The sequence below is a fragment of the Sarcophilus harrisii genome, chromosome 6 (genome assembly GCF_902635505.1).
Source record: "Sarcophilus harrisii chromosome 6, mSarHar1.11, whole genome shotgun sequence".
Taxonomy (NCBI): domain Eukaryota; kingdom Metazoa; phylum Chordata; class Mammalia; order Dasyuromorphia; family Dasyuridae; genus Sarcophilus; species Sarcophilus harrisii.
Genome location: NC_045431.1, coordinates 13,408,481 through 13,418,224, shown reverse-complemented (window position 1 = coordinate 13,418,224; position 9,744 = coordinate 13,408,481). Strand labels below are relative to the sequence as shown.

Below are 9,744 nucleotides of genomic sequence, written 5' to 3'. Positions count from 1 at the left end.
GCCAGAATTAGCAATAATGTGTAGAAATTGAAAAAAGGCAAGTTTTGGCTTGAAGTTAGGTAAAACATTCAGAGTCATCCAAAAGTTGAATGGGATTCTTCAGTAAGTAGTAGTTGGCTTCCCACTCACTAAGAGTCTTTATTTTGGTAATGTTATAGAAGGGTTCCGGGTTGAGGTATGGATTGGAATACATGGTTTTTTAGGTGTTTTTCAACCTTCAAATTCTGTTTCTGAGAGTTCAAAACAAAGCACAATGAGATACTAGTGAGAAAATATCTTAAGTGAGTAGGGGAGAAGGCAATGGTGAAACAAGATTCCAAGAGGATCTAGGACCTGAGCTGATCTTTTAAGGAAGGGACACCTTTCAATATGTAGAGGTGGGAAATTGCCTTTTTTTAAGCATAACGGATGATATAACAAAAGGCTCATAGATGGACAGACTGAATAAGAATGATGAGTATACTAATTTAGCTCTACGTTATAATGACTATTTTAGCTAATATGTGAAAGTAAAATATCATGAAATAAGTTTGAAATTTGATTTTCTTTAGATTCAGATCTGACTTTACCTTCCTCTAGTCAATAATTACCAGTGGCTTCTTATTGTCTCAAAAATAAAATAAACTTTCTTTGACTTGTAATGTCTTTCACAATTTGGCCCCTCCAGTTTTCCACACTGATTATATACTACCATCCTTCCTTTTCTTTGTCAAATTATTGTTAATTTGTCAAATTATCAAATTATTGTCAAATTAAGTTAGCCTCTCTCTGTTTTTCATACATGACATATCTCCTGTCTCTGGGCCTTCTACAAAAGGATTCTCTTGATCACCTCAACTTCTACATTTCCTTTCCAACTATCTTGCATTTATTTTACATGCATATTTTTTCTATTTATATGTTATCTACATCAATAGAATGCAAGGTTCTTGAAAGCAAGTAGTATTCCACTCTTGGCTTTATCTTTCTAGCACTTAGCACAGTATCTGGCATGTAGTGAGTGTTTCATGACATCTAGTGATTAAGAGATATATTATAATTTCATTTGAGATGACTTTTAATAATTATGTATTATTTGGCTCAATAATAAAATAGCTTGAAACTATGGTAAGGATTCCACATGGACTTTGTGTCCTCAGTATGTTTTGTAGTGCCTGGCACATAGTTGGCATTTAATAAATGTTTATTGATTAATTGATTGCTATAATATTGGATAACTACTGATCTCATGGCAAGGAGTTTCATTGAGTTCAGATGCAAAGCATGGACTTCCCTACTAGTTATTACTATTTAATAACTGAATTCTAGCAAGCCTTCTTAGCCTCCTGTACAGATAATTATTAAGATTGATAATAAGTATTATTATTATTATTATAGTGCTTTAATTATAATACTTTGAGGTTTACTCAAAGCTTCACAAATGTCATCTCATTTGATCCTCGTAAGGAAACTGAGGTTGATAGAGTTTAAGTAACAACACACTGATGGATAGTTAGTGTTTGAGATAGGAATCAAACTCAAGTCTTCCTGCCTCCAAGCTCCAACATTATTCATTATCCCACCTATTTGCTTTAGTTGTCATATGATCGGGAAAGTCAGAAAGTCATGGGAAAAATTGTGAAGTTGACAGAATTTGTGGTGCTTTCCACCTCCCCTTTTGGGGCTCCTTCCCACTTTTCACTGCTCCTTCCCTTGTTACCAACATTATTTTCTCAAAATCTTTGCAGGTAACCAGTACCTAAAAACATAATTCTCCCTCTTCTGCCTATGCTATGAAGGATACAGGTCTAGCTGACTTAATGACCTAGTCTTTACTGTCCCTTATTTTAGTATAACCTATACTGCAGGCTTGGGGCAACATAACGTAAGTATCTTCCAGGAAATATATTGTATAGGGAGACTCTGACACAAATGAAAAGAATTCCCTTGATTTGTCTCTCAGTTATTTCTTATAGCAATCCTCCAATTCAATTTCATTGCCTTTCTTGCTGTGCTAACAATGCCTCGGTTCTGTAGCAGCATTCTTTAGATAAAATGGGTGATCCGGTCGTTGCCTAAAGGGATGCTCTTTCTAGGACATATGGGATTGGATCCTAATTCCATTCCAAGAGAATGAAAGCAGATACCACATTATTCTAAGAAACAGAGTTTCTCAGACATCTAAAAATCCTTGAGGCCGAGAAGAATGAAGCACCCTGGGAGCAATGCCAAAGTTTTAAGCTAGAGTTAAGGGGTTGTTTCTGCAAGAAAAAGTCAGGTTGCTCACAAAACCCAGAGGTCTGATAGAATCACGATTGTCCAACATCTTCTTTATGCTAGCCGGGGGTTAAACTTTTTTGCATGTCATGGAACTCATCATTAGAAAAGCTTTGGGCCCATTCTCAGAATCATAAAGGCATAAAATAAAATACAAAGGATTACCAAGGAAACTAATTATACTGAAATGCACTGATCAAAATAGATTTTTAAAAAATAATATTTCACTCCATTCTAGATCAAGAACCTTTAAGGTTTCGTTATCTTCTGGGCAATAATGGGCATTATTTGCCCTTCCTAAGTGTGATGTCACATTTTCATGAGTCAACACGTATATCATGCCAGTGTTACTATGGGATAAGACATAGTGTCCCCAGGAAGGAAAAACCTTTCCTGAAAAAAAAAAAAAGTGAAATGATTGTTAGATACATTTCTTACCCAAGTGTTTGAAACTGAAAGCAAATGAAAGCAAAATTGCCTCAAATATATGTAAACAGAGAACTGAATACTCTGGTATTTGAAGAAATAAAAAAAGAATTGATTTTACCATGTAAGAGAATGACCTTCACTACACCCTGCAAGCGATCTCCCTTTTTCAGAAACAGAACTGGCTGTCTTCAGTTTAAACAAAACTACTAATCCATTGCCTCCCATTAAGCATGGTGAAGGCTTCCTTTGACACAATAAAACTCAAGCCAATGTAATTTGTGCTGGAGAGTAGACTTTACTTGCCAAAGGCGTTTACCCGGCTGCAGGAGAGAAGTGCTTAGCTTGTGTCACACTTGGAAGTGAAACAAGGATTGTGTACTATCCACGAATGTATAAGTAATTTCCTGGAGTGTGTCTTCTTCCCTTTGTCCTGGAGACCTGAAAGTCCCACTTTTCCATTTTCGAGTCCCCGAATCTCTGTGAAGTGCAAAACATAGAACATTTCACTCAACAGAAGCATATCATCCCCAGTCTGCCATTCGTGTGGGAGGAACGCAAAATGCCACAAAATATATCATTAAAGAGCTCCGAGGTCGTAGTGCATAATGCATTAGTAGAACAGACAACTGTGATAATAAAGAGTGAGTTTCTCTGTGCCCACTCATCTTTAAAGCTAAAACAGGCCAATTAGCACTTGGGAAAGGTTTTGCATAATGTGAAATCTGCAACTTTCAGATCTCTCTCCCGGCCTTGATTATCATTGTACAACCAGAAAAAATACACATGTATGGCACCGACTCTAACAAGAACAGCAAAATGTAAGGACTTGCTGCATATTTGCATCCGTTTTCATCCAGAATTACCTTTATGGAGAGATCTGTGCCTTTCCAGGGGGGAAGATGTTCATAAAATTGCTTGAAATTCTGCAGCTCACTATCTGGTGGCTTGTGTATGTGATGGGAATAGTCTCACAGTTGGATTGTATAGCATGCAAGTCTTAAAATTTGTGTGTATGTGTGTGTGTTTATATATACATATGTATGTATGTATGATCTAGTTCTCTTAAAGGTCCTTGACCCCTTATTTGAAGAAAAATCAAAATATCACATTAACCATTCTGAATCAAGTCCCCATCTTGACTCAGTTCAGCATGTGATATAGCATCCAATTCCCGCACTCTGCCCAGACTAAAAATGAGCCTGTAGCTCATGAAGCACAATTATCTAGCTAAGGAAGATGAAGCTTTTTGAGGAATGGCACATGAAAAGAAAATAGATTTACATTCAGAAGGAGACGTTGACATCTTGGGACAAATTAGGAAGATGCAAGAGTTGAGGATCTGGAATTTGGAATCTGGAATTTAGAGGCAGAAAAATTCCCAGTTCAATGATAATGGAAAAAAGAATTGCTGGCAAAGAGGATGAGGGCAAGATTGTATCCAAAGGTATATCTGATCCTAGCCATACTAGAAGAGCAGCCCATTGTTTAATTTCTCTTCCTGCAAGCTCATAGACTTCATATCATAATTCAAGTTCCATCTCTCTATTCTTCAAAGACTTCCCAAGACTCTTTTTTTTTTTTTTTTTTTTTTTTTTTTTTTTTTTTTTTGCCAAGGTTTCCATGAGTAACACTGGGGCCTCAGAAGACTTGAAGGCAAATAATTCCCAAATTAATTTGGCCACAGAACGTGTAGAGGCATGAAAATTATTGCTAGAACTCCCATCAATATGAAATTCCTTGGTTAAGGCCATGGGCCTCTGAAAGGAGCAGGTAGCAGAGTCAGAGGATGGATGCTTATGAAATTAAGTCCCCAGGTAGGAAACAATCTTTTTCTTCTCCCAGAGCTACTCAGGACCACTTTCCACAGGGCAGAGAACACCAGGGTTCCACAAAACATCTCTTGGAAAATACTGACCTACATGTATACTTATTGTGTATCTCATTTATATTTTAATATATTTAACATCTACTGGTCATCCCGTCATCTGGGGAGGGGGGGAAGGAGTGGAAAAAGTGGAACAAGAGGTTTGGCAATTGTCAATGCTGTAAAGTTACCCATACATATAACCTATAAATAAAAGGCTATTAAAATAAAAATTTTAAAAAATAATATAAAAAAAGGGGGAAAAAAAAAGAAAATACCGACCTAGTTCAAAATGGAAAGATAGCTACATTAGATCAAGTATTCAACGAAGAGGTCTATTCTGGAGGTGACATTTTTTAACAGACTATGAAGGTTGGTTCTCTTGATATCTGAAAGGGAAGAGTATATCTAAAACTTGAAAAAATATATCATACTATAGTATTACTTTTAAAAAAGCAACTGAGAAAATATTAATAACTACTGATTCATAATCTATTTCCCCAGAGCTACAAAATCTTTAAGAAAAATAATCTATGAATATCTAGGGGACATCCATGATGAGAGTTGGAGAGGGGAATAGGAAAGGAAATGTCTCTCACGGATGATATTTTCCAGCAGATAACATTGTTATAGTCATACCATTGGCTGAATAATGCAGAAAAGACAAAATCCCAATGCATTTTTTTTTGTTGACTATAAAAGCAAAACAATATATTTCATTAGTAGAGTAAAAACCAGCCTTAAAGTCTTGTGTATAAATATTAAAACCAAATGAGATTTCTTGACAGGTATAATAAAAGGAAACTTTAATAATTATCTCATTATTAATATCAAGCAAATCACAAAACATGATAACATATGTTCACCAAATGTATGACCCTCCATCATAAAAGATGTCCAGCACAGATGCTAAATGGAAATGGGACTCTCTCCAGATGATGATACTGGCAGCTGGGTGGTACAAGAGATAGAATGCTGAATCTGAAGTCAGGAAGACTCATTTCCTGAGTTTAATTGTGGCCTCCAACACTTACTAGCTATGTGATGATGCTAAGGAAGTCACGATCTTATTTGCTCAGTTTTCTCATCTGTAAAATAATCTGGAGAAGGAAAGAGCAAGCCACTCCAGAGTCTTTGCCAAGAAAACCATAAACAGACTTAGAAATAGGCAGACATGACTGAAAGGGCTGTGTACCACCAGAGAGATGATGGCATCCTTTGGATGTTCTCATTTTTAGATAACATTGTGCTGATTGTATCCAGCTTTTGAACATTGTAGCAACAATGAGACTCATTGTTACTGAGATTTTGGCTGAGCTGTCCACATAGGAAAAAAAAAAAACAAATAGATAAAGAATGCCTGTTGTTTACAATACTGGTCCTACAGTGGTGGTAAGGGTATTGCTTCCAAGGGACATCACTTAAACCCAAGAAGCATGAGATCCATCAGTTAGAGGGTAAGAGAAAGCATTACATCACACTCTCTTTTCCACTTAAGACTTGCTTCCAATATAAATGTACCTGCCTTTTACCCATGAAATTCCATTTTTTCTCAATGCTATTTTATCCTATAGAGGTATAAATTCTTAGCCTTCCTCTTTTAAGCAGCCTATTGACCCTTTTGGGAAGTCATAATATAATACTAACTTACTTAACTAAATAAGTTATAGTATTCTATATATTTATATAATTATACAAATTTTATAATACATAATTTATACATATACATATATATAACATATGTGAATATAGATATGTATATGTATATGTACATGTGAGTGTGTATGTGTGTGTGTGTAAATATATGTGTATATTTGTGTATTCCCACAGGGACCTCACTACCCAACCATAAATGTTTACTGAGTATCTACTGTGTACAAGAGGCAGTATGGCAAAGTGGATAGAGAATTACTCTCAAAGTTAGGAAGATCTGACCTTCTTTCCTACTTTTGACAGATGCTGGCTGTATGACCTAGTCACTTAAAGGTTCTATTCTCCAGGCAATTCTCAGAAACTATTAAGTAGTTGACTTACACTGTTAGAAAGAAATTTTTCATTCAGGAGTTCCCTATGCCAATGAAATCACAGGTTTATTCCCTATTCTACGGCGAGAAACACTGAGGGCACTTGTTGACTGATTGCCCAAGTGATTTTTACAAATTGAACCTATTTCATTATAATTGTAACAGCAGTTACATTAGAGTCACTGAGAAAATTTATATATTTTCCCATTTCCCTTCCCCCCAGTAAAGTAATACCAGGAAAAATAAGGTAGTTATGGGTACATAATGAAAAATTATTGGAAACCACTAGTTGAGACTATGATATCTTGTTAAATAAACAAGCAATACAGCCCATCTATGAATACATCCATCTTGGACTATACTAGACAATGAGTTTCAATCACCTAATAGTCAGAGGAAAAGGGATGAAAAAGCCTTTAGGAAAATTTCCAGTGCTTCTAATGACCCCAAGATTTTTGATAAAACAAAAGGTCCAATCCCATCATAAAACAACATCAGCAACAACATGATGTCATTGCAGTGGTACTACATAGCTAAAAGTCAGAAAATGTCAATCATTGAAGAATTAAAACATTGGTCACCAAGGAAGGGAGATGTGATAAATAGAAGTACTTTATAATGTGTTGCTAATGAGAAATCACAAGGGAGAAACAATGCAAAGCATATTATGAGTATAAATTCTTCGTATATATATTTGGGTGATTGGAGAAGGAAGATCAGTCATCCAGAGGGAGGGGAGGAAAACCTTGATAGATTGTTCTGTTTCCCTGGTGATCTTGAGGAAGGACATTAGGTGAGTCTCCCATGGAGGATTTTTTTGGAGAGGATATGTATAAGAGTAGAACATAATAAAAAGGTGATCCGTACTATTGGAAAGGACATCCACCTTGGTGAAGTCACAGATATATTACAGTATTGATTTACCCATCACTTTCTAGTGACATAAAGAGAACAGTGCCCTCAAGGAGCTTATAATTCTACTGGGCAGGCACATAGATTCAGATATCAGTAAAATATAAAGTAATTTATGAAGAGAAAGGCCATTATTAATTAGGTCAATAGTTCTTAAACTATTTTTGTCATACTTATTTGGCAGTCTGGTAAAAATCTTAAGACCCCTTTTCAGAATTATGTCTTTTAAATACATAAAACAAAATATATACAATCACCAAAGAATTCAATTAAGTTGTCAAAAGGTTTATTGAACTGTTTCATTGAATCGTTTCAATATTTCATGGGGTCTGTGAATGAGGCTATCTATGCCAAAGCTTGGGGAGGGGAAACTAATAATTCCCTGTCAGTCCTGAATAATACCATATTTTAGAAGCCCATATAGCTTATATGTATACTTTGTTGCAATATAATTTTTAAATGTTTTAATTACTTGGGATCCTAGTTTTTAAGGTATCATTTATTATGTTTTAACTGTTAGATCATAAGTTACTTAAAGACAAAGTTCATATCATGCAATAAAAAGATCACAGCTTTAGCATTGGAAAGATCTAATTTCTCACTTTATCGACTAGAGCATGAATGCATAAATGAATGAATGCATGCTGAGTGAAGCATTTATTAAGAACTTACTATATACATAACACTATGCTAAGCAGTGGAGATGCAAGTAGAAGAGCAAGGCAGTCTCTACTTTCAAGGAAAAATGGATTATTAAGGGAGAAGACAAAATATATGGAAGGTTTCAGGTAAAAAACAAGTCCCACAGTCCTTTGGTTACAAAGGACAATAACTTCAGTTGACTTACCCAGAGTCACCTGGGTAGCAAACAGAAGTTATGCTCCATCCTTTGTTCCCTGACTCAAAATTCAAGATGGTTTCATATGACTATACTTACCTCCTATAGAAAAATAGGACAATCCCATAAGCAAAGTGAGTGCTCAGTAAATATTGTTGACTGATTGAAATAAGATGAAATAATTCAAGGCCTTTTTGAGTCTAGATGCTAAATACCAAAGATGAAATTGTTAGAAGATAAAGATGAGCAGTTTTTTTTTTGTTTTTTGGATATGAAAAGTATGTTGCAGAGATATCATCACTGAAATGTTATTGAAAATGACTGTATTTTGGAACAACCTCCTCCGAGTGCTCTCATTTTGGGTTAGGATTGTTCTTTTCCCAATAATATCAGACAATTTCTGGAATGCTTGTTCTTTAGCCTTTTTATTGATTTCTTAGCCTTTAAAAAAAATTGTATGAATTAAAGTCCCAACAGTATTCATCATATTATTTTCCATAGGGCAAGAAATTCACTTCTGCCAGTTGTGCTATAGTGCTCAGGGTCTGTCAATTCAATTCACCTTCATTTTCAATAATGACATTGGCATGACAAGGTAGATCTAAGTTGCCAAAGTCAATCCATCAATACTTCCTATTCGGGGGGCGAGTTTTTATAGCTGGTTTCATCTTTGCTCTTGCTGTTCATGTATGATTCAGTGATAACTTTCATGGATGTTCATCTGTTCGGAATTTAACAAGTAAATTAACAAACCAATATTAAGATCTTAGCATAATGGTTAATAAATGTTTATTGATTGATTGATTATTATACATGAAGCACAGTTCTGATACTGCCTCTGTTTTGGCCTCTGATAAAAATAATACAGGAAGATTGAGTCTCCTCTTCAATCTTCCATAAGAAACCTTTCCTCATTCCCCCCCTCCCCTAATGCTATAGACTTCATTCTATTGATTAACCTCAATGTATCTATCCTGTATCGACTTTGTTTATACCTGATTGTTTTTATATCAGGGAGGTAAGGTATTGGTTTTTGCCTTCTGTATCCCCAGTGCTTATCATGGTGCTTGGCTCACAGATGGTCATTAATAAATGTGTATTAGCTGACCAGCTGCTCTATATCAGGAGGCAGGTAGGTGGTTCAATGGATAGAGTACTGGACCTGAAGTCACATTCAGTCTCAAACAGTGCCTTAACTGGAATGCTGGGCAAGTCACTTGATCCTCTTTCTGCTTCAATTTTCTCTCAACTGAAAAATGAGGAGAATAATAACCCTTACCTCCTAGGATTGTTTTGAGGAACAAATGTAATAAAATTTACCAAGTGCTTGACACAGAGCCTAATACATAGTAAGTGGTTAATAAATGCTTCCTGCCTTCCTTTTTTTTTCCCCTTCCTTCTTTCCCAGGGGCCTGAGAAAG

The 9,744-nt window shown here is 35.6% G+C and overlaps 1 long non-coding RNA gene across 3 annotated transcripts in view; it reads right to left on the bottom strand.

The window, feature by feature from the left end:
* Positions 1–2,968: 2,968 nt before the first annotated feature.
* Positions 2,969–9,744, bottom strand: part of LOC116419857 — a 61,012-nt gene continuing 54,236 nt past the window's right edge. For all 3 annotated transcript variants that reach the window (XR_004230180.1, XR_004230182.1, XR_004230181.1), the window contains one exon: positions 2,969–3,162. This is a non-coding gene — a long non-coding RNA (uncharacterized LOC116419857). The remainder of the gene's footprint in view (positions 3,163–9,744) is intronic.